The 24,944-nt window shown below is 39.2% G+C and overlaps 1 protein-coding gene across 2 annotated transcripts in view; it reads right to left on the reverse strand.

Annotated features, from left to right (window-relative positions):
- Nucleotides 1-24,944, reverse strand: part of LOC119060018 (BDNF/NT-3 growth factors receptor) — a 137,596-nt gene that overhangs the window by 34,458 nt on the left and 78,194 nt on the right. The window lies entirely within an intron of this gene.

Here is a 24,944-nt window from a genome sequence, read left to right on the forward strand (position 1 = left end):
AATGTTATAAACCCTCAGAAGCATCAGCAAAACATGCATGTAAAGATCACCCACTATAATTAGAGACTAATTTTCAAGGTTATAATTAATTTTAAATTAATTTTAGGAGCTATAACTGATAGTTTCTTAAGATTCTTTCCCATCCTAAAAGTATTAACAGACTGCCACGAAGACAGGGATTATCCCCTTTTAAAGATGGCTGCTTCTTGAAGATCATACCATCTTTCCTCTCACTGGTTTCTCTGCACACATGAAATGTGGGAATTGGAAGAGAGAAAGAGCGCTGGCCTTCTTTGGAAAGTTATAAAGACAGGAAAAAAAGATAATGGATATATCACACATTTACCATTTATACTGTGACTCCTATAGTTTTTTATAAAAATACAATATCCATGTGAAGTTACAATGAACACTGTCAGAAAGCACTCAAATACCAAATTCCTGAGAGAATCTGTATCAGAACCTTACCTTTTTCTGTTTACCTGCCAAGAACATATCACACAAAGTTTTCCATATTCCTGAGATTACCACCAACTCATCCAAGCTGGAAAACTTCTCATTTATTTCTTTGCAAAATAAGATAGAAGAAAAAAGTCAAGTATGATAGTTCATATTTCTATCTATAACCATCTAATACACTAGTTCTTAACCAGGAATCAATAGATCAATGAAGACCATTGACCAATTTGATCTAACACTACCACCATGCACAATCTGATGGCAGCTTTGAACATCTCTTTTTCCTCCTACACAGTGTCCATCACTACACATTAAAGGGAAGTATCCACAGTGGGAATTGCAGACTCTCAAGGTAAAGTTGTTGGGCCCCAATATTCCCTTAAGCTAGGACTTCTTTCTTCTCCCGTCTAACTGGTGCTTCTTCACCTACCTATCAGAAACCAAACCAGAAACCTTTACAAAATGTGTAGGTGGCTGAATGATGCATTATTTTATTAGATATTTTGCCTGTTTGTCCTCAAAAGGCAGGAGTTAGTAAACTTCTTCTGTAAAGGGCCAGATAGCATATATTTTAGACTTTTTGAGCCTTGTGGTCTTGGTTACAGACAATTCATAAACACATGGGTGAGGCTGTGTCCTGATAAAACTTTATTTACAAAAACAAACAAGGGGCCAGACTTTGGCCTTTGTTTGGCCTTAGTTTGGACCTTAGTTTGACAATTTCTGTTTTAAAGTAATAGCTCATTTTTTTCTTCTCCTGCAGAACTTCGTCATGTAGTGTAGCCCAGAGGTTCCCTGACAGCAAGTGTGTTAATCATAACTAGATTTTTAAGGAAAAAATAAGAGTTCCATTTATAGTGACTTATTTTTCATTCCTAAAAGGCAGCTGCCACAGGCAGGCCCCTGACCCACTACAGGTGTGGGTTGTTGATGCCGCCATAGTCGGGAGTGGCTTGGTTTCTTCTTTGCACATCTAGCATTTGCTTTAACTAGCAGTGGCTAGAGATACCTCTGGTTTCTTCATAGAGACAGCCATCACGCCAGCAGGATTTCAGACCCAACACACTTAACAAAAGTTCTTTAAACTTGAACACTCTTTTTCTGTGTAATGAAATGCCTGGCCTTCCTATTCCTGAACATCTGAGGCACAAGCGGAGTCACTGGCATCTAGTTATGCTTTCATTTGTTTTTAATTTTTTTATTTACTAATTTTAGAAAGAGAGAAATGGGAAAGGGGGAGAGGGAGAGAGAGAGAAACATCGATTTGTTCTTCCACTTACTTAGGCATTCACTGTTGATTCCTGTACATGCCCTGAGCAGGGATCAAATCCGCAATCTTGGTATATTGGGATGATGCTCTAGCTAAATGAGCTACCCAGCCAGGGCTAGGTGAGCCTTTAAACAACCCCCTGACTGCTGCTATGCTGTTCCCAGGATGGGGGAAAAAAGAAGTTGCAGAAGACATATGGCCTGGTAAAACACACCTTCCTTGGAGAATCCTCCCCCTCTTACAGAGCAAGAAAACTCTTGAAGCTAATTTGTCTTAGTGTGTCTGGACAAAGATTTGGGATGAACACTAAGCCCTCTTTTTACAAATTGACATCTCTTTTTTCCTTAACCAAAAAAGAAAAGATGGGAGTGAGGGAGGTGGCTGGAAACTGTTCTCTTGAACATGGTATATGAGTTGTCTTTTCACTTAGGCCTTAGCCTAAAACAGCAATCTACGTGTTCCATCTCCTCGCTTGTTAAAGTATTTGCTTTACATGACAGAGCAAGCCCCCTTGGAAATAGGTGCACTTTATTAGCAGAAAAAGAATCAAGTCGTAATGGAAATTTCTGAGTCAATGTTACCAGGCTTCCAATGGAGTTAATGCAGACCGTCAGAATATGCATCTATGTGGAAGTTTTTATTATTGTTACTTGTTAACATTTTTACTCTTGTCCCTGTGCCCAGAGACCTTGGCAAGATGAGCATTTTTATAAATCTAATAAATAATTGAAGCCTCCCAATCAATATCTCCCAAGGGAGAAGAAAGGAAGCTCTAAATCTGCATTGAAGTCCAGGTGGCCCCCTCTGGGTAAATGCTGGGGAAAGAAGAGGCGGAGGCCAGGGAAAGCTCGCCTCACCCCGGTGGGCTGAGGGCAGCAAGCTGGATCTTTGCACTTCTTAGCCCTCAACGGAGAGTAAATTCTCCACTATGTCAGGATCTACATGGTGGGCACAGATAGGCCAAAAGATGGAAGCAGTCTGGGTGCCCATGAAGCACAGGCCACCAGCATGAACTGGGCAGTCGTCACGGGAGGGTCGCTTGCTCCCTGTGAGCTTCACTGGGGCTTCAGGGTTTGGGCTCACACGGCAATTCTCTGGGAAACTGTTTCTGTCAACACAGCAATAAGCCACTCCAGAGAGAGGCTCTACAGAACCCTGCAGCCAAACTGGGCCCAAAGGGAATTCCAGGGCAAGTCCCCGGAAGAGGTATAAAGCCTCATTAGTGCAAAGAGGATTTACTACGCTCCCAGGCCAACCAAGAATGGAGGTGACTTGTTCCCAAATTTGTGATTCATTATGATTCTACAGATTACCCAATTATAAGGAATCATCACTGGTTGGTGCCTGAATAGCTTCCCATCCTGTTCATCTAAAAATAACACTGACAATCCGACTGCACCTACAGGCCTTTCCATAGAGGAGAAAAATGCTGAGCTGGCGGGTGGTTTATTTAAAGGAAGCAAATAATTAGGGTGGTTTTACCCACAATATAAAGGAAGACTTTTTAAAAAATGAAATCACACTTTCAAATGAAGTTCAAAAAATCATTTAGGCTATCATTTTGCCTGAAGGTAAGTTTATCTATAAATTTCCAGGGGAAGACAGACATTAGTATTGTAAACGACTTTGAAAAATAAACTACAAGCAAACTTTTTGCATGATCAAACCACCTTCACTTTAGAAAAATTGCTAATTGGGGCTGTTTTGCAATGGGCTGCTGGAGCTTGCTCTGGCTGGTTTGTTAGATCTTCAGGAATTTGGGAATCAGGGTGACTTCACATTGGTAGCTTGAAATCAATCATGGTAGAACTATTTACATCATGGTAATCAGCAGACAGCCCAACCCCACTCCACCCATGGTGAGCTGATTATTAAATGTTTATTAATGCTCCCTTGTCACAGGATTTGTAAAGTTGCCCCAGCTTTCTCTTCTTTAAATGCTTGCATTCTTTGAGAGTGGAGATAATCTCTAAGAGTTAAGGCAGAAATCTCATTTCCAATTTTCTGGAAGATTTAGCCTGTCCTGAGAGCAAAGGAAATCAACTGCTTTGCAAGACAAGACAACCCCTTGACAATAAACTGCTGTATTAGAAAGTTACCCTTAGCCCTATTTACCTCTGCTGTTCTTCCTATTATGTGCCAATCTTTCAAATATCATTTAGTCCCTTCAGAGCTCTCAGAATTATGTCAACTCCCACAAACTTCAGGGTAAAAATGGGTTTGGTTCTTGAATGTACAACTGACACTCGAAGTTGCCACTAGTGACCTCACTGTTCCTGGTGCACAGCCCTCCTTGCCTTCTTCCTAAAACCTCTCCTTCCAAGTCAGGAGCTGGACTCTGAGTGCCCAGACTGGAAGTTATTTACCTTCTAGCCACTTACAGAAAGAAATAACCCTTATTACAACCTAGGATTTAGGAAATATATCCTTCATGACTTTTAAAAAATATTCATTGGCTCTAAAACCTGATAATTAAGATGCTCCAACACCATTGTTGGGGGATGATTCTCCACAGGTCCCTTACATGTTGCAGAACAGAGGCACTGACTGCCTTTTGTTCTGGGTTATTATTTTGAGGAAGTTTGTATAACCAACAGCCTTAGAAACTACAGATAATATGTCCTAAGCAAAATGAAAGCATGTTTACTGCCTATTAAGAGTCAAGATTCCTTTTGCATAACATACAGTATGTGCAGGCATCCTTATGGGGCCACTAGCAACCCCCACAAGACATGGGGTAGTGATAACTAGTTCTCATATGTTGCTAACGCTGCTTCCCATGGAATGAGCATCGAGTCCTTTGCCTCTGACCCAGGAGTCTCATGTTCTCCCATGTCTCACACCACTGTCTATGACATTGTGGCAGGCTAACTTGTTAGCCTGTAAGTAGAGTAAAATCTCAGACCCTTCACAGTTCTTGGCAAATGCTACCTGTAAAGCTTTTAAAAAGCAATATATATCTATAGTTATCTCTCTCTCTGTTTCTGAGTACAGCAAGCTGGATCCTTGCACTTCTTAGCCCTCAAAGGAGAGTAAATTCTCCACTATGTCAGGGTCCACATGGTGGGCACAGATAGGCCATCTATCCACCTACCCATCTATTGAATAAGAACTACCTATGTCCCATGGAGATTCTTTATAGCTCTCTTGGGCAATAATGTATAAGATAGCCCACGATTGCATGTTACCAGAACAAAAACTGCAGAGCTGTTTCACTCCATTGAAGATGTGCACGTGAAACTGGCCAAAATGGGCATGAGCAGAACGGTCTTCTGTGCACTCCAGGGCAGAGCTTCTCAAACTTTAAGGAACATACAAATCACCTGGGAATCTCATTAAAATGCACATGCGGATTCAGTAGACCTGGGATAAGGCCCAGAATTCTGCATTTTTATCAAGTTCCCAAGCAATGCTGATGATGTTGGTCCAAGGAGAATACTTTGAAAGCAAGGCTCTAACAGCAACTGAATATAAATTTTATGCATGTTAACACTCTGATATTTGCATAAACTCTAACATTTTTCATGAAAATATCGACAACAATCCAGGAAGTCCCTCTACATTAGAGAATGCCTGTATTGGCTAAGTAAAGAGTACTAACACAATTCCTGAGAACCTGACCCTGAGTGCTTATATACTTACATGAGGAAAATGTCAATATTTGTTATAAACTATCCTTTATCCTACATTATAAACACATTCTGTCATAGAAGGAGCCAAGGAAACATGCAAGAAAAGGCCTTCCTGGGTTAGGCAGAGTCTGCAGACTGTAGCAAGCATTAAATAAACAGTGCAAATGACAATCCTCACAGTTAATGGTGCTGATAAATGATATCTCTGGCCAGACTAATGCTAATTGGCTAAACATAACAGGGAGAAAGAAAATAATATATGGACATAAGATTCACTTGGAAAAATTAAATGTGTTGTCGGAAAACACAGTGGGCTCGGAGGAGAGCCTGAGTTGGGGTCTGTACGCTGTCCCTCCCTTGCGGTGGGAGTTGAGAGAAGCAGAGGGACTCCAGGTGAAGGTGATGAGCAGGCACTCCAAGACCCAGACCCCTTGACTGACTAAACCCTACACTTGGAGAGGAGGATCCTGGCCTCTTTTCTGACTTCACATGTGTTTCCAAACTTGACCAATGTGCTGTCCCATCCACTCACATCTGAATATTCACTTCCGAGGGCTGCCCACCAGGCTATGTCTGTGGTCAATCCCAACAGATGACATTTGCCAAATGAATGAGGGAGAGAAAGGAAATACTGAGACAGAAAATATCGCAGAGAATAAACAAAGGCAGGACTGAGGCCAGGTCAAGGAGAGGGGGCATGGCTGTCCTGAGTCAGAAACGACTGTACCTCTTAAAAAAAAAAAAAACTCAGGCAAGTGAGCTCATCTCCCTTGGTCTCAGGCAGAGTCCCCATTTAAAAAATAAAGATAAAGATGCCTATATTACTAAGCTGTGGTAAGGAACTAAGGGAGATCAGATATGTAAAATACTAAGCACAGAACCCAGCACGGAGTGAGAATTCAATAAGAAAATAATAACAGAGCTAAGTATTCTTTTTGAAACTGAAGGGAAAAGATAGATGCTGTTATTCTCAAATCAAATTATCTGATTTCTAGATTAGAAAATGGCTATCATAACTGTTCTGAGGAAACCCCAGAGAAAAGACTAAACACAGGGCGGAAAACTCCATTCCCCACAGCCGATTTCAGACATGACCCATGACTGGCAGCAGATGTGTGAGAAAAAGAGAGAAAGGGAAACAGACTGACTACTGGATTCTAAGAAAATTAAAGACAACAATAAAAAAACAACATTTCAAGTTTGCTGAATAAGGACTTCTATACATTGGCCTTCTTGCAGAACTCAGGTAGAGAGACCATGTCCCCAAGATAGGATTTCCCCCACCCACTCTATATTCTCCCCAACCCTTGTATAGTTATTAATCTGCTGTTGTCTCCCTCATTGCAATGGAAGCTCCACAAAGTAGGGACTCAGTCTGTCCTCAGGGTCTATTACAGGCTGGCCCAGAGCAGGCTCTCAGTAAATATTTGTTGAAGGAATGAATGAATCCAACATTAGTTATTTAATAAGCATGGCCACTCAAGGATTTATAGTCCATTAAAGCAATATGAAGACCATGAGAGCAGAATTTTTAAAAAATTAGTAATCTTATCATAACTCAAATGAACAGCTTTATTAATCACTTCCAACTTTATAGCAAATCAAAGAAGAAAGTAAAAAGGGCTTGGCAGGGGCCAAGAAATCAACCTAAACACGATCATGCTTCATATTTAGATGTTCTAACCCTGCCTCTCAATGACTTCTTTGTCAATTTCTAAAGTCAGTGGCTCCACTGTGTCCTCAGGACCAATTCCAGACTCCACAGCATGGCAGGCGGCCCTCTGCATCCTGGCCCTTGTCCATCCCACCATCATCTCCCAGCACTGTCCTCTTATATCTCCAGCAGCACCCAAACAACCCCAACACAAACCTCCCGGCCTTGATAGGTGCCTCCTTCTCCATCTCATCCATGTGGTGAACTTCTCTCATCCTTCCAGACCCCATTTGAAGGTTGACTCTCCTCTGAGGAACTCCCTGATTTTTCTGGGCAGAATGAATCAGTATTCTACTGGGCATGGCTATTTAGATTATATACTGCCATATTAGTCACCTTGATGTCAGCCCTCCTCTGGACTGCAGACTTCTTGAAGGCAAACAATTTACACACACACACATACACACACATATATATATAATATATATACATATATTATATATATACACATATATTTTTTATTTATTTATTTTCTGTATCTGGCACATTGTACATGCCCAGTAATATGTTTATCGAAGGACAAATAAGTGGGTGCATGACCACTGCTACACTTTCTATTCCCCCATCACTGTCCCTCCCAGCTATTAGGTGGCCTTGCAAACAAAGACGGGAGACCACTGAGAAGGCTCTAATATAAACTTCATGGAACACATAACATCTGCCGGGCATTATCTTATTAACCTTTAGGTCAAACCCGAGTCTATGCTCCTCCTACTAACCTATTTTTGCCTCAAATACAAATTCCATTTTATTCTTTATGAATTCAGAAGGCTGTTATCTTCTCATTTTTCTTCCATCATAATTCTCATCTCTTCAACTATGTCCCTTAGTGGCCCTCAGGTGTCATTTGACTATCAAAGTGCTTTTAGCCTACTGGGAATAACCTACATTCCTCTCTCTTCAAGATCCTGTTGTTCCAAAAGCCTGACTAAATGTTTCTGCTGCCTTCTCATTCTTTAGTATTTATTCTACCCAAGTCACTTGAATGTCTTTGAAGTGGTTTATAAGAATAAACCATAAGGCCCTGGCTAAGTAGTTCAGTTGGTTAGAGGGTTGTCCCAATATGCCAACATTGCAGGTTCAATCCCCAGTCAGGGCACAAACAAAAATCAACCATAGAATGCATAAATAAGTGGAATAACAAATTGATGTTTCTCTCTTACCCTCTCTCTCTCTCCCTTCTTCTCTTTTTCTAAAATCAATCAATAATTTTTTTAAAGCCATGAATACCAAAAAGACAAGGAAGACCTTTCTTCTGTAATTATAGTTCAGTTTAGTTAAAAAAGACATTTACTGAGGGTTAATTCTGCCTTATGCATTATCAAACACTGGAGACATAGAGATAATGAAACAATTATTGACTTTGAGGAGCTTTTGGGTTACTGGGAAGATTACCAGGTATAAGCATGGGGGAGAATATAGATAAGCATATTCTTTCACTATGATGGGCTGAGCATTTTTATGGATACTCACAGAAATATATGTTTACAAAAAAGAACTTTGTCCATCCTGAGGGTATCAGAGAAGGATTTGGGGAGGAGGTGATGCCTGAGCTTTGTCTTTGACAGGTAAGAAACAACCAAGCAAAGGGATGGATTAACAGCACTCTAGAAAGAGAGAACAGCTACTGTCTGTAACAAATGCTGATGTCACATCACAGACATTTTAAAGGCCTCTGGTATGGCTTTCATGTATCTTTGCTGAAATTTTCACATGCGGAGGGCTTGTGTGGGCAATGAACAATTCAAACAGAACCCCAAACAGATCCTAGATGGAAGCCCATTTAGATGACCAGGCCATTACTGCCATCATCTTTAAGGATCACTCCATGAAACAGACTGATAATTCCTGTGAAAAGAGTTAGGGCTTTCAGGATGCTGTGGTCCATTTAGGGGCCTGAGGAACTCATTTTCTAGACAGCATCCTGGTATGATAGAGTCACAGGACTGAGCATGACCACCCCACAGGGAGAGCCGAGAAACTCCCATCCTCCAGAAGCACATTCCCAATGCCCTAACTTGTTTTCACTTTCTCCATGACTCTGTTTTTGTGTGAACTACTCAGACTGTCCTAAACTGGGCAAAGATCTCTCTCTGTACAACAAATTGATATGACTTGATTCAAATGTTTATTAGAAATTATTTTCAATGACTCTCATTCTGGGAAATTAAGTTTGATGTGGGGTAATGTATTTTGTTATTTTTTAATGAAGAGACAGTCTCCTCCAATTTTAGAAGGTTATGAACTTTGATGTTGGAATGTGTCTTTGATAGCATCTAGAAATAGATATTTTAATACACCGATAAGGAAAAAGAGTCAGCAGGGGAGCAATTGTAAAAGCTGAAGCATTAAAACCAGAACAACCTGGAAATAAACTGTGGTTCTGCCAATTACAAGCTCTGCGACTTGGACACATTAATAAATGTCTCTGAACTTCAATGAATTCATTCTTACAATGCAGGATTTTTGTGAAAATCAGAGAAAATGTGTCAAGGATGTGGCACACAGTGCCACCTCCCTCAGCAAGTGGTAACTAAAATCTATAGCTCACTTAATTTTTAAATTAAGTTTTAAGATCACCCACTTGCACATATATGCCCGAATTAGCAAACAAGAAATAAAAATAGCTTTAACCATGCTGATAAAAACATTAAGAAACATATTTAATTCCTTAGAGCTTCTACAGGAAAAAAATAACTATCTTAGGTCAGTTGCTAGAAGCAAACCCAGAAAACAGTGTTCATGGCAAGTGACTGATTAAGGAAGGGCTTTTAGGAGAGAGGAAAGCAGGAAGAGGAAATAGAAGAAGTCAAGGAAAATGGCAATTTCAGGTGAAGCCTCACCCTGGGCCTGATTCTATAGGCAGCTCCAGAGTGTAAATTACACTACAGATCCTACAGAAAACTGGTCAATAATCCCACCAAGTTGGTCCAGTCTGAAGGCAAGAGAATAAGCTTTCCTGCTTCTAAACCAGTCAGTTAGCAGCCAGGGATGGGCTGAGAGAAGAGGGTGAAGGGACTTAATTCCCAGACACCTCAGCTATGTGTGTACATGTGTTCATGTGCATACATGTGTGTGCATGTGTGTTGGTATAGGGGTAGAGCTCCACTAGTTCAAGGCTAGCCCTCTGAAGAAAGTTTCAGGTGCTAGCCCTTAGGATCAAATGTACACAGAAGCCAGGATAAGCCCACAAGACCAGTAAAGGAAGTTTGAGGGAAGCCAAGTAGAACACAGACAAAACATTTGCAACATTAATCAAGAGAACTTCATGGAAACCTATTTGTGTCAACTCTTCCTTCTGATCATTGGAGTTGGTCCATCACCAAATGATGTACATTTAACTGTAAATTCATTTTTCTTTAGTAATGTACAAAAACTAAGTTCGAAGTAAATATTTCCTAGGAGTATAAAACTTAATTTTGAAGGTTTGCCCTCGGGCATCAAAAAATGAGCATTTCAACCAATTACAGATGTGGTTTTCTGCTACAGAGAGCTGTGCCAGTCACTAATAGAGGGCACAGACACTGCTCAGATGGAAGTGATTGGGAAAGAGCAGTGGCCAACCCCTCAAATACCAAGTGGAAAACTGGCATCAGCAACTCCCAGCTCTTTCATATATGCATCTTCAATTAACCATCCACACCACTTTGAGATTCTGGGTCTTATTTAAATTGAGTGTACAATCCATGCACGTAGTTAACACCGATCTATTGTACATATATTCAAGACTCTGATTTAATCAAATAAAATCTTACAATTTAAAAATAGAATTTCTTGTATCTCTATGTTCTTATACGCAGAAGGAGAAGCCTGACTTTAAGATTTCAGATAACAACGACTCAATGGAGACAGCCAATTAGGTATGCAGGCTGGGTCACAAGGTCACCTAAGGATTAACCAACATATTATTAAAAATGGCTACAAAAATATGAAATATCAAAATAATTAATCTGTTAGGGTCACAATTGGCTTTATATACCTCTTTCTTAAAAACTTCCAATAATGTTTATAATTTGGCAATGTATAATTTTGGCAATTGTGTTAGTTTCCCCAGAAGATTAGGACTAGAACAGAAGAGTATATCCAACAAATGCTATATAATCAGATATATGAAAACAAAATTCATGAAGAATTTCTGAGGGCCCAGCAGATACAACACTGATGACTAATAGGCATTTTGAGTTTTTGCACCTAAATATAAGTTCCAATTTTAAATAAGCAATTGTTGGTGGCTGCCACTAAGGGAAAGGGGTTGTTTATTCTTTTAGGGACTCTCAGAACACCATGGGAGCTAAGGAGATGAATGACAGGTACCTGTGGGTTTAGGAAGGAGTTGGGGGAAAAGAGAGGATTTGACCCTAAAATGTCTTACTCAAAAAAGAAATTCTCAGCCACTACTACATTTTATAAAATATTTGCAATAAGCTATAATTTCAAGATAAAACATTTGCTAAAATCAGTTCTAAAATGAAGCTACTCAGATTTGGCGTCTCCCAGTCTTGGCATTTTTGAGAATTCAGAGTCTGATTACAGTTCTCTGCTTTCCTACGCATTGTTTCGTAACCAAAAACTTGTTGCATTGATGAGAATCTGATATGTAGCCTAAAATCCTGAATAGAGGGAACGCTGGGATGTCAAACCAAAATTAATACCATCCAAGAATCCAGGCCAAGAATTGGGATTATCTGAAACTATGGGAACTGTTTTCCATTTTTAGATTTTCATTATGCAGGTCTGTGCATGGCAGATTTACCTTTTCAAATATGCTTTGTTGCCAGTAATATCAGAGTTAGTTCCTTGGAATTTGCTAACCCATAAGCATATGAAGTGATGGGCAAGAAAATAAACTAGAATAAATACGTATCACTGGCCACTTCATAAAGAGGAAGCTCCGCGTAACAACAGTGAAGACCTGGAAAGAAGCAAATCCCCGGGTGTTATGGGAAGGATGCAGAGGGCTTTCCCCACCCCAGCCAGTGTGTGGCTGGGAAAAAGGAAGGAGGAATAGGAGAAAAGCTTCCCAAAGGTGGCAGTCAATCAAATACATCCCCAAACACAGAGAAAATAAGAAGGAGGGACATGAATCATAAAGACACAAAAATGAGTTTGAGGAGATGGGAATGTCTGCTCATAGAATAATCAATCCCCACTCCCACATCATGGTGATTCAAGAAAGACAACTAATCCAGACCACAAGATCGGAAAATGCTATTAGCAATTTGCCAGGAGGATAATAAGCAGAAAAATCAAGTGTTTGCTTCCTCTCTGGAAATATACAACTTCAAAAACTTCCTGCCTTTTCTTAAGTTCTAGCCTTGTCTTTCAAGCCAAAGGGAACACCAAGCAGAGAACATAGGTTCCACTTAATGTTTAAATCATCCGTATGAGGAAAAATAGAATTCCCACAATGTCTTGGCTCACTCTGAAAATGTATCATTTGAGTTCTCAAATAGTGGCACTTTCCTCTTAAAAGCAACTGAGATCTCAAAAACAGAGAATATGACTCAAATTATATCAGCCATGAAATGAACTATAGTCTAATGACCCAGCCTTGGGAATGAACTGGGCTTCATAAAAGAAATCAGAGTGAACATGAGAAGAATTATAAGACAAACTGGAGACATAAAGCCTGGGTCTTACCCGTTCTGATCTCAAGTGGCATGTCCATGTGCCCACCACCAACCACAGCCTTCTATGAGTGTATAATGCTGGGGAAATGCAGACGACCAACAAAACTTTACAGGCCATCATTTTGGGCTCAAAAGTACACACACGTGTGTGTGTGTGTGTGTGTGTGTGCGCGCGCGCTGAACACCAGGAGGGGCAGGGATGATACTGCTGAAGTGAAGCTGATCATGAACCTGAAGTGAAATTTTCTCCATACCCTGAATCATGCCGTTCTCTCCCCTACTCCCCAAATACATCTCTTCCCCCAGTCATCTGAAATTAATTCAATACATTAATACATCAGTGTTGCCCACATTTAAGTTCTGGATATACACTTTCACAGTTTATGCCTGATCCAAGTACCTCTCACACACACACAAAAAGCCTTATGAAGACCTGTAAGTTCCTACAGAAGATGTATTTCTGTCACTTATCTGTTCTTTCCTACAGTTCTCCCCACTCCCACCCTCTACTCTGCTCCAGCCATCCTGGTCTCTGCTATTCCTTCAACATGCAGCACATCCCTCAGCCTTCATACCCTTGCATTTGCTGTTCCCTCAGCCTGGAATGCTGTTCCCTCAGTTATAAGCATGCTCACTTCCTCAATGACTTCATTATTGGTTCAAATGTCATCTTATCAGATAGGCCTCACTTAACTATTTAAAAATAACAAAACTCTCACTATTCTCCTCTTACCTTGATTCATTTCATTTACAGCATTTGGCATTACCTATAAATTACACCTATATATTGTTCTCTGTTTTGTTTTGGGTTTTTTTGGTCTCTTCCCTCCCCTGAAGTTTCTATTCCATGAGGCAGAAACTGTACTGTTTAGTATTAAATTTCCAGTGTCTTAGGATAGTCCTATCCAAATACTCTTTTTAAAATTTAAATTAAAATTATTTACTTAATACTTTCCTTTATTTCATTTTTAACCTAAGCTTTACCCTAATTAATAATATTAGAAAACCAAAGGCATGAAGTTCTAAGTATATTTTTCTAATATTGAAATAATTATAGAACTATCAGAATTAATGATGTCCCAGATTTGAGGAACACACAGATTCATCCAATGGCAATATATAACCGTGACAATACATATTAGCAACACCCAATGGCAATACGGACAAGTGCTAAAGCAGTGACTTTGGCATGGAAGTAAGTCTCACTTACTTAAAATGTTTCTTACTCTCACAGTATAAAACATTAAATCTGGAGTCATGAGGCCGTTTCAGCCCTGGATCTGCCACAACCAGCCATGTGACCTTAGTCAAGTCACCTTAGCTCTGTGGGTGCCATTGTCCTCACCTCCATAATAAAGGCTGTGGGTGATCCCTAGCTTGCTGCCAGTTCTCACTGTCTCTGATGCTACCAATAATCACAAAAATGCAGATATAGGTATAATGTTATTATACCTAGTTAATGTTTAATCATCATGATAAGGAAAATAGAAGAATTCTCAGAATATCTTTCCTCAATGATTTTGAGACACACAAAATAAATAATACTTTATAAAATAAAATAATATATCTAAATATAGTAATACTGACTATAAATCTCTTCTGTCACCCCATGACCTTTTCCAGTATAGATAGCCGGATACAAAATGTCTGTCACCTCAAGAAAGGGCTATTCAGAGAGACCTGAAATTAAAAAGTTGAAATTCTTGGTGGAGACCAGGATGCTCTTATTTTTGTTTTTGTTTTGTTTTAAGAGAAGCCAGTATGTAGAAGGAATGACTGGATTAAAAAACACCATTCTGCAACCCTTAGAAATTAAAGACTTGTTTCAGGAAATTATCAGAACTGGATCCTAAGCCCACTAGGTTCAAGTTTTAGGGGATTGAGGATATTTGGTAGAGGCCAAGCTATCACCCTGCAAATTGGGAAAACTTTCAGTTACAAACACCTGGTGGTCACCATCTTTTAAAAGTGTCCAAATTACCATAATAGTATAACAACCTGACATCATGTGCTTATAAATGTGATAGAATGTGAAGTCCACAGCAAGTCTGTGATGCTTTTCCTCCCAAAAATGTTTCACCCAACTTTAATCAAGCCTTTAGAAATAAGTTCTGATTGGATTGAATGCAGAGGATAGAAGACAAAGTAAAGAAACTCACAAGTAAACAGGCAGACAGAAGCAGAATGAAGAACATTCTAAAGGACAGCTGGCTTGTCCCTTCAAAATACAATGCCAGGAAAAAATAGAGGCCATATTTTTGACTGAAAGGGACCAAAGAAACACAATGACCAAATGCTATGCATGAACTTTGATTTGATCTTGGTTTGAGAGATAAGTAGCTAACTATATATAGAATTATTTATTTTTGAATAATTGGAGAAATTTAAAGATGTACCAGGTAATATCTGTTATTACAGAGTGGTTTTAACTTTGGGTGGGGGCACAGTGATAATAGTACTGGGCTTGTGCAGTTAGGAGACATTGTGTCCCTAGTTTTAGAAGAAGTACACTGGAGAATTTGGGAATGAAGTGACAGATGTGATTTCTTAGTCTTAAACAGCAAAGTGTTAACCAGAATTTGAATCTAAGTGCTAAGTACCCAGATGTCCATTGTAATAGTCTTTAAACTTTCCTTCAGGGTGAAAATTTCAAAAAATACAATAAAAATAAAGTAAAAAATGCTGTAAACCTTTTAAAAAGTTGGAGAAAACTCAAGACCCATATGTGTGACAAAAAATTACTTGGAAGAAGATAAAGTCAGGCAAACCAGTTTTCATGTTCTTTCTGCCTCCATGGGAAATAGAAAGAGTCACTGGGAAGACAAACACATTAAATTCAGGTAAGAGGAGCCTTGTAGCCTGTCCCCTCGTCAAGTCTGGGCACTGTGGAACCACAGAACCTTTCGTCAGCAGTGGAGATTCAAAAGAAGAATTCTGACTCTTTCTGGGAAAACCTGAGAAGTAGCCAAGAAGCCAGAGCAATTCCAAGCCTTAGGGTGATAAAGTAAGAAGACCATAGTGTGTTTCCCCAAATGTTCCCTGTGTCCCCAAAGTTTTAAGGATGCCCTTTCAGAGAGGTGTATAGGATGGCAAAGTCTGGTTAGAAATACACCTGTGGTTAGAAAAAGATGGTACACCTGTGACTTGCCCCAACTGGTGGCTGAGAACAAGTGGAAAAATGAACAGCTCAACAGCCACCAAGGCCAAAGTTATACCCCGTCCCGCGCAGTGGCACTTGATCAGCCCTGAGGAACACAATCCACTCCACCACCACCCGGAAACTGAAATGCAACCTGAGGAAATGGAGTAAGTGAGTGATTCTGATTTGAAGAAACAAACATAAAATTTGCTGTGATTGCCCATAATTGCCAGGTTATCCAGATTGGTAGCAGAATAAATTCCAGCTACCTAGTGGAAAAAGAACTAAAAATAAATATTCTATTGAACTTACAGAAATATAAAATCACATATCTGACAGTCTGTGCCTGAGATTTGTGCCTGTTCCATTCTCCACCCCAACCTAGGCATTTTAGCTATTTCTCTACCCACTGCCACAGCATGACAGGAGAAACAAGATACTATGTGATAAATAAGTCATTGCGAGATATACAAATAAGTATACATCTAAAAATCACCTTGCAGTTTTCCACACTCATAGAGGAAAAGCTACATGTGAAAAACAGAAGTTATTTATTCTGGGCTATGGAATGTATGTGGCATTTCAATATTGATATATCTAATGTTCCAAGGATTTATTTCAAACAAAATAGCAAAACCACGCTGTGACATCTGACTCAAAAAGTTGGGAAACAGCCCAGCTGTTAATCTGCTCCCTGAAACCCACACCATTCCAGGAAGAGATGGAGCAGCAGGCTGCCTCTCTTGGCTTAAGCTGGAATGTCAAAGGTGCTCCTGCCAGGATTCATGCTACACGCAAAATAATAGTAAACAGAGTCATTGGGGGTGCCAACTAAAGAGGAACTAGCTTCTGTTTATAACCTAGAGGCAATGCTCTCTTGAGATGATTACACGTTTGAAAATATATCCAGGACTATTTAGCTTTGACCATAAAGATACAATATTACATATGTTAATATTAAGGAAATTGTGGTTCTACAGTGAAGGAAAAATTAAGATTATATCATTACACACCAAAATAATGAAGGATTATCACCAGAAGTACATGACACTCTTTTAGTGAGTGTGTAGATGTTTTGAATAGTTTTGTATCAGGGAGGTAGATATTAAAAGCGGGAGGGGACCCTCAGGGGCCTTTTGGTCCTGTACTTTTATTTCTAGCCTTTACACAATTTTCTTTTATAGATAATCCAGGAAATAAGGTGGAAAAGGCTAAATTGGGTGGTTGACTCTCCTCAAGTTTTACCAGGACTACTAAAGTTGACAAGCATGACTGTACGTAGAAACTCCACCTCACTCCCAACCTTTCCCCACCCACCACACACAACCCCTAGCCTTGAACTCTAGTCCGATTCCTTCCCTCTATTGTCACTAGTCAGGGCTGAGATAACTCTACTGCCTTCATGTCAAGAAATTAATCTCTGACCAAAGCCTTAAAGAGTTAGAATGCAGTTTTTCTCTCTCTCTCTAGCCATCCGTCTTTACCTTTTTCATTCTCTCTGTCCTGAGACCAGTAAAGTTCCCAGATGATCACCTAAGCCAGTGTGTTTAAACAAAGGTCTTCTACCGGCATTTGCCAGGCCACACCTTGGGAAACCCTTTTTCCTTTCTGATAGGCTACAAATACATAAAAAATTAAAGTCCATTTTTAAAAGAAATCACTTTAGCAGTCATAATATTCTCCACGGAAAAGGAGAGCACACCAGAACAGATGGCTCCATGAACATCTTTCTAGATTTAAGCTAATGGTTACTGGGGGGAGGCTCTCTTCTCCGTCCAACCCCACCTGCTCTTTCTGTGCCTTCCCTACAGTAAATGGTCCTCCCAAAAGAAACTAGTAAAACCCACATGCCAAATCAATCACTCAAACAGATTTCTCATGAGTGCAACACAATTTAAGCTGATAAAATGTTCAAGGACAGTAAAATTAAGAATTTGCAATAATTATTGCATGGTGCCTTCAAGGGCTGAAGAGCTTAAAACGAGCATAGTGTTCAGGAACTTTATAATCACACTGCATGCCTATAAAGTAGAGGCACATTATAAGTATAATTTTTCTATAAATTCAATAATAAACCTTAAGATACTACTATATACGGTGTACGTTTGGGACATTTTGCTGTAATTCAGACTCAGTGTAAATTCAAACAGTACTCTCATACTCGCTTCCTTAACAATGTACTACTATAACATAGACCTGAAAAATAACCACGTCTCGTAGACTCAGTTCAATGAGCCAGGCACTAAACTAAATACTGATTTAATTCTTTTATTCACCTGAGAGATGGATATTAGTGCCTCATTTAACCAAAGAGGAATCTAAGATTTAGAGAGTTTAAAAATCTGCCCCAAATGATGGTTAGCTGGTGGGGATCTAGGATTTGAACCTAAGCTTATCTGATTCATAAGTCCCTGATGTTATGTATCTCTATGCTCCTAGGTTTGAAGACTAAAGAGGTAACATCTCACAAACAAAAAAAAATGTGAAGTATTCCAACAGGCTATCTTCTGAATCATCACATGACTATTCTGCTGATTTAAAGCTAAGTTTATTTCCACTATCATTTACTATTCTTGCCCAAAATACAGTAAGCTAAAATCAGAGCATATGTTAGAATTTAAGCCAAGTTATATGTGTTCTTCATCAATTCGAAAAGCTTGTCCACCAACATCAGATGCTAGAAGTGAAAAGAAGAAAACCAAAAGAGACAGTAAAGAATGTAAAATTAGGAGGCACAGAGATGTGTAAGGACAAAATGCCATGGGCAGAAATAAAGGTAGAAAAGAAAAATAAAGAAGGAAAAGAAGAAAACCAGCATGTTTTCCAATTCGGGAAATCCTTTTTAAAGTACGCCACCATCTGTGCAAGAAGATCAACATGAGTTCACTATAGGATTTATGAAGGACCAAAGAAAGGGTAACAATTTTTACCTCTTAAATACAAAATCTAATTTCTTAAGGAACCCTTCACCTCTTAGTGAAACTAGGAATATGGAAAGTCCCTATACAATATTGAGAGCACTTGCTATGTTACAGGCAAACCTGGCATCTCCCCTGAATCACACCGGAAGTGTGGGATGCCCCCAGGCAACCAGAAATTTTATAAGTTCAATGTTAGTGCACTTTCAAAGCTAAGGGAAGAAAAGCTGTTTCTTCCATTTCTGTCTTGGGTGATCTGGCCAGTTCTTAAAAGTTTTTACTCCTTTTCAAGATGCTGTGAAAAATAAGCATGCTTTGTCTTTATAGAGACATGACTCAAATGTTGCCCTAAAAGAAGTAAAAGAAGACCTTCCCATTCCCTCCATCGAACATACAGAGAAAACACTTTGCTAATATCTCTAAATGACAGGAAAGAAATGCTTGGGCAAATTCTTTTCTTTTGATAAATTTGCAATCTGTCAAATTACCAGATAGCTCTTTCAAATGATGTTTTTTTTCTAAAATTTCTGAGAATTTGATTTTGATTTTAAAAGTTTGTTCTCTGCTAAGAGAGCGTAAGATATACTTGAAGCTCCCTCTGAAGCTGGAGGGAAGGGCAGTTAAAAACGGTGTGAAAACCTATGTTCTGTCCTACTACTTTTGAGGTTCACAGTCCCTCATTATAAGAGAATCAACAATGCTCATTACTTACTTTATAAAAAGAGTTAATCACTAAGTTCTTCAAGATTTCCTTTTCTTTTTATTAGTGGCTTTTTAACTCCAGAAAGACAAAACAATACTTTTGGTCTCGTGGAAAATGTAACACTGAATCATTCAAATGTCTTTTCTCCATGCAGCTTCGAACAAGAAAGAGTACTTCCCATTAAGTTTTAAATTTTTTTCAAAAAGATTAAAGGTCTAATTTTAAAAACATACACAGAGCAAAACTGGTGAAAGAAATAGGGTAGGAAGGGCCTTCCTAATAAGTAAGACACAGAAACTAAAATGTAAGAAAGGAACAGATTTGTTTCCATACTAAATATTTCTTTCCAAAGACACTATTAAAAAGTCAAGAATAGAAGAAAATGTGAGCAACATATATAATCATTGAAAGATTGATATATATATATATATATATGTGTGTGTGTGTGTGTATATAATTTGTAAGATAAGTCTATAAATCAACAAGTAAAAATAAATGCTTCTTATTCTTCACATAATAAAGTTATTTAACCTTACTATTAATCAAAATAGCATTTTAACTGAATTGGAAAAATATAAAAGACTGATAATATCTAATATAGATGAATGTATAAACAAAGAGTTGGTGGGAGTATAAATTGATGAAGCATTTTTCCAAGGTAATCTATTAATATCAATATTTAAAATATACACATTTTTCTCACCAATCCATTTCCAAGTATCTGTCTTAACTATAAGATATTATTTGAAATAATTTTCTGTCAACTTTATTAAAATGTAAATGTCCATTCCGAGGAGAAAATAAATCACAATTCATCAACAACAATAATAGTCAATATTTGTATAATAATTACTAAGTGTCAGGAACTTTTCCAAGTGCTTCACTCACGTAAACACAGTTTGTCTTATCACAATCTCATGAGGTCGATACAACTATCGTCCTCAATAGTTGCTGAAGCCTGAAAGAATGAGAAACTTGCTCAAAGTCACACACCTTGTGATGGACACAACCAGGTTTCACACACAAGTAGCCTGACACCAGACTACTCAAAAACACCACTAAATAAAACACAGTAAAGACCTCAGTACTAACATGGTAAGATCTACAAGGCAAATGGGTCCCTTAAAGTGGGGGAAAGAGGAGAACATCTGTAATAGTGCTGACAATAAAAATATTAAAAAGAAAAAAAGATGCAAGCAAAATTAGCATTATAATTTCTTTATGAAACCAAAAATGAATATATCTACTTGATTATCTATATAATAAGGGAAGCTATATACTTTCTTATTCATACAACCTATGCACTCTAGATGGTTTGAGAAGAGAAATGTCCACTTTTAGTTCTATCTATTTCCAAAGTGCTTGAAATTGTGAAAAATAAGAATTGATTCATGTGTTACTCTTACAATTTTTTAATGCTGTTTGTGTCTTTAAAAATAGTGGGGTGGGAATTGGTGGGGGGCATATGGAAAACAGTTTGTCCTTACAGATGTTTCTACAACTGGCTCTGGCTTTTGGTCACATTTTTCCCTCTTAAAAGTCGATCCAAATATCTGTTAAAGTCAACCTTCTAAGCCTTCCAGAATTGTTTTCAGCTCATAGAAAAGGCTTTAACCTTTGACCTCTTTAGCTTTGGCCCCAGTATGTTTATGACTATTTTTAAATAGCCAAATTTTTGGTTGCTGTTGAAAGATATTTAGAAGATCATTTATAAGAGAAGAAACTTAAACTCTGGACCTTGACTCTGAACTTAAGAACACATGGCTCTGCATTCTTAGGCAGTGTAGTTGTTGGGTCAGTAACTAGTTAGAAACATCTACGCTCAAAAGCAGAAATGAATGCAAAGGAAATACAGAGACTGTTGACTCGAAATGAGAGAAAGCCTTCCCCCTCCAATGCCTCCTGCAGAATTTCTTAGTGTCCCTCAGGTATTTAGTCTAGAAAGACAAAAGATACATCAATACCCAGGGAACAGATATCATATGTGCACTTTCATCACAAAATGCAAGGAACACAAAGCTGATGGCCAAAACTATTCTTACCATCGTGATGAGTGCCAAGCTTCCTCCACCCTCCTGGCTCTCTCATATTTTTTCCAGCCCTGTACACCATCAACACCATCAGGCAGGCTCCCCACATGGAGCACTCTTGGAAGCCAGGGCAGCCCCTGGGCTCCCAGATGCTTGCATTTCCCCTTCATGGGCACTTCAACATTCTCAAGGAGCAAAGGGAGCCAGGAAGCATTATGAGAGCTAAACACAAGTGAGAGCACTCAGAGGCCTGGTTGCCTGTTCCTTGGGCAATAAAGCTGCTCTGGAAAAACCTTTCTGGCCTGTTTCAGTGGAAATTAAAATTAAAATAAATCAGAGGCAGCCTTAAAAAATGGACAAAAATATGCTTTTACATGTAGGCATATCAATTTCTACATGTACAGACCTACAATTAGATACATGTGTTCCACATTTTGTGCATCAATGGTAAGCACACATATGATTGATCCCAATACAAATGGCCAAGCACTAACAGGAGAGCTTTATTTGGAACTTCTGCAATTATGATAACTAGATATTTGACCAAAAAGCAATAGGGCAGTTTAAAGGCACAGAAAAGAGCATGGAAAAATGCACTGGGGTAAACTACCTTTTGACATCATTTCCAAAACACAGCCAGTAGTTTCTTGGTCATAGAAACAAGACGTTTAAAATATATCAAGCAATAATGCAAGATATGTTCTAGGTTAACATGCAGATGGGAGCCACTAGCTGCCACTTCTGCTGGATTTAGAGCAGGACAAAGACACATATTCCGAGGCCACACATTCAGAGAGGCAGAAGTTGAAGATGTTTGTGTGCAAAAATGGAGAGCCAAAGTGAACTCTCTTAACTTAAACAACAACAATTATCTGAAATAGCATGTGAGAACATAAGACAAAACCTGAACAAAATGAACTCCCGTGTATGGTCATTAATGATCTGGAATAATTGAACACAAAAGGTGGGGAGGGCTTTGAGCCCTTCAGAAACTTAGAAAAGCCCCCCAAACTCTCTTTAACCATTCACAGATGAGCTGTACTCCAAATACTGTTTTCTAATTACCAAACTAAAATGGGCAAAGTTGAAAATCCTCTGTGATCATTCATTCAGTCAATTAATGTTTATTGGGTGCCAACTGTGCATTTGGCACGGGATAAGTAGTGATGAAAAAGACCAGCATGAATGTTGTCACCGTGGGGCTCACAGTCTGGCCTACCTGTTCTAGATGGCACCACACCACTGGCATTTGGTTATGGTGAATCAACAGAACACAGAAAAAACCCTATGAAGCTTACAGTCACATAAACTCATCTCCAAAGAATGCACCACAGCCTGTTGGCTGTATTTTAAAGTCAAGGTTTAAGTCCCTAGTTTGGAATATAAAGATCACCTTCCCATGGAAGCAATGCCATCAATAATGTTTGGGTTCTCAGGTCAATCTGTGAGGCTGGAGTGGTCCTGTATTCAGCCATGATGTGATTTTAAGAGGTTTCTGGTTTGTGTTACCCAAGGCCCTTCAGTAGTATTAAACTGTAGTTTATAATCACGGATTGAAATGGTCAATGCTTAAGATTGAAGTGTGCAATGCTAGGGATGGGTAAGAAGATGTAATTGCCTGTGGGTGCGCTGGCAGCCCTCCTCTGCCTCAATCTGCCTGCAGGACAGGGAACACGAATGGGGACAGAATCTCCTGGAAGGTGCAGGAATTACACTTAAAATAACTCACTTGGACTCGACCCATTGGTTCTGGCCAAGACTATGCACATTTCATACCTGGTTACTCAGAAATCACAACTGACATATTTCTTAGTTATTTCAGGAAGTATAACAGTGTTTTTACATTTTCTTCCCTTTTTCAGACATGTTTTTCCAGCAGTAATCGTAGCGCTGATAGCATTTACAGTACATTAACTTACATGAATTTTTAAACACCACCCTTTAAGCAGTTTCACGTGTCCTCATTGCGTGAGCCTCATCTGCTCGAACCCCCAAAAGCGCCAACTCAGCATCTGACTAGTAAACCAACAACCTCAGCACAGGACAGTTTTGTTCAAATGATGGCACAGATAGGCATGCAGCTAAACATGGAAAAAGTAGCTATTCTAAATAAGAATGTGAGTCTCTGAGACAAATTTTTTAAATGATTTAATTTATATTTAGAATTAAGAGAGTGAAGCATGCTGCCTGAAGGAAATCATTTACTGGCTCTCTTACAAAGTTAAGCAAAATTTTTCTTATAATCCATTAAGAATGCCCTTAGGTTACATGTGTAAAATGTAGGTGCCTTATCAGTGATCGCCCCAAATTATCCAAATAAAATACTGTCGCCATCTCAGTGCCAGAGTCTCTGTATGAATATAATCTTCCCTGAATCCAATTCTCCTCCACTGAGCTACAGGGAATATGCTAACTTTCAGAGATCATTCAATCAGTCATTTTCCTAATACAAAGTTGGGGTGGAAAGAGGTTCTCAAAGCTGTCGCTGAGCTTCCTGGACGTGGACTATCCCCTCCCTGAAGAGCCTATCAGACAGAAGGATCTCAAGCTGAACTCTCAGTGTAAGAAATGGAGAGAGCTAGAAGATGGCTACTTCCAGTAAAAATCTATGCCTGGGACCATCCACTCCAACTGCTTCTAAGAAAAGGAAGCCCCTGATCAGAATGAGGACGGCAACACGTAATGGTAGGTGGCTGACATGCAGAGAGCAAAAGCCTGACACAGACTGGGTGCCAGCTGAACAGGTGGATCCAGAAAGGTGTGCGGGACAATGCGTAAGTTTGGTTTGCAATGCCTCTCCCGTGTCTTGTCACACTCAGAAAGAGAGCGGGTAGTCCATGCTTATCCCATGGAACAGTGATTCTAAAAGATATCCAAACAACACCAGCATCAGCATCCCTTGCAAACTTCTAGAAATGACCATTTTTAGGCCCACTGCAGACCTATTAAATCAGAAACCCTCAGGGTGGCCCAGAAATCTGTTTCCACAAGCCCTCCAGGAGTTTCTGATGCCAAGGCCAGTTTGTGAACCACCACCATAGGATTAATTAAAATCACTGTAGTATATAGTTCCTTTCCCAAGGCTCAGTCATAATTGGAAAATGAGAGATCTTTCCACCTCCAAAGGAAATGTCAAGAGTCAATAGACCAAAGAGGAGTCAGGTAGAGGTTTGGTGGGTTTGAGCTCCAGCTTGCCACTACTTCCCTCATTCATCTTGGGTTTGGAAATCTTGGTAACAGGCGTCAACAAAGAGAGAGTAGGAAAACATCAGGAACAGATCCGATCCACCCCAGGGCTCAGCGTACACTGGGCAACTTCTAGCTACTTAAACATTCTCTTCCAAGTAAACAAGACACATTAACAGTAGTTGTAATAAACCATACAGATCAAGGAAGCCTACCAGACTTTCTCTTCAATGCGACTAAGACACCATAAAACCTGCTTCACA

Source organism: Artibeus jamaicensis, unplaced genomic scaffold (assembly GCF_021234435.1).
Source record: "Artibeus jamaicensis isolate MK-2021 breed Jamaican fruit bat unplaced genomic scaffold, CSHL_Jam_final scaffold_1964, whole genome shotgun sequence".
Taxonomy (NCBI): domain Eukaryota; kingdom Metazoa; phylum Chordata; class Mammalia; order Chiroptera; family Phyllostomidae; genus Artibeus; species Artibeus jamaicensis.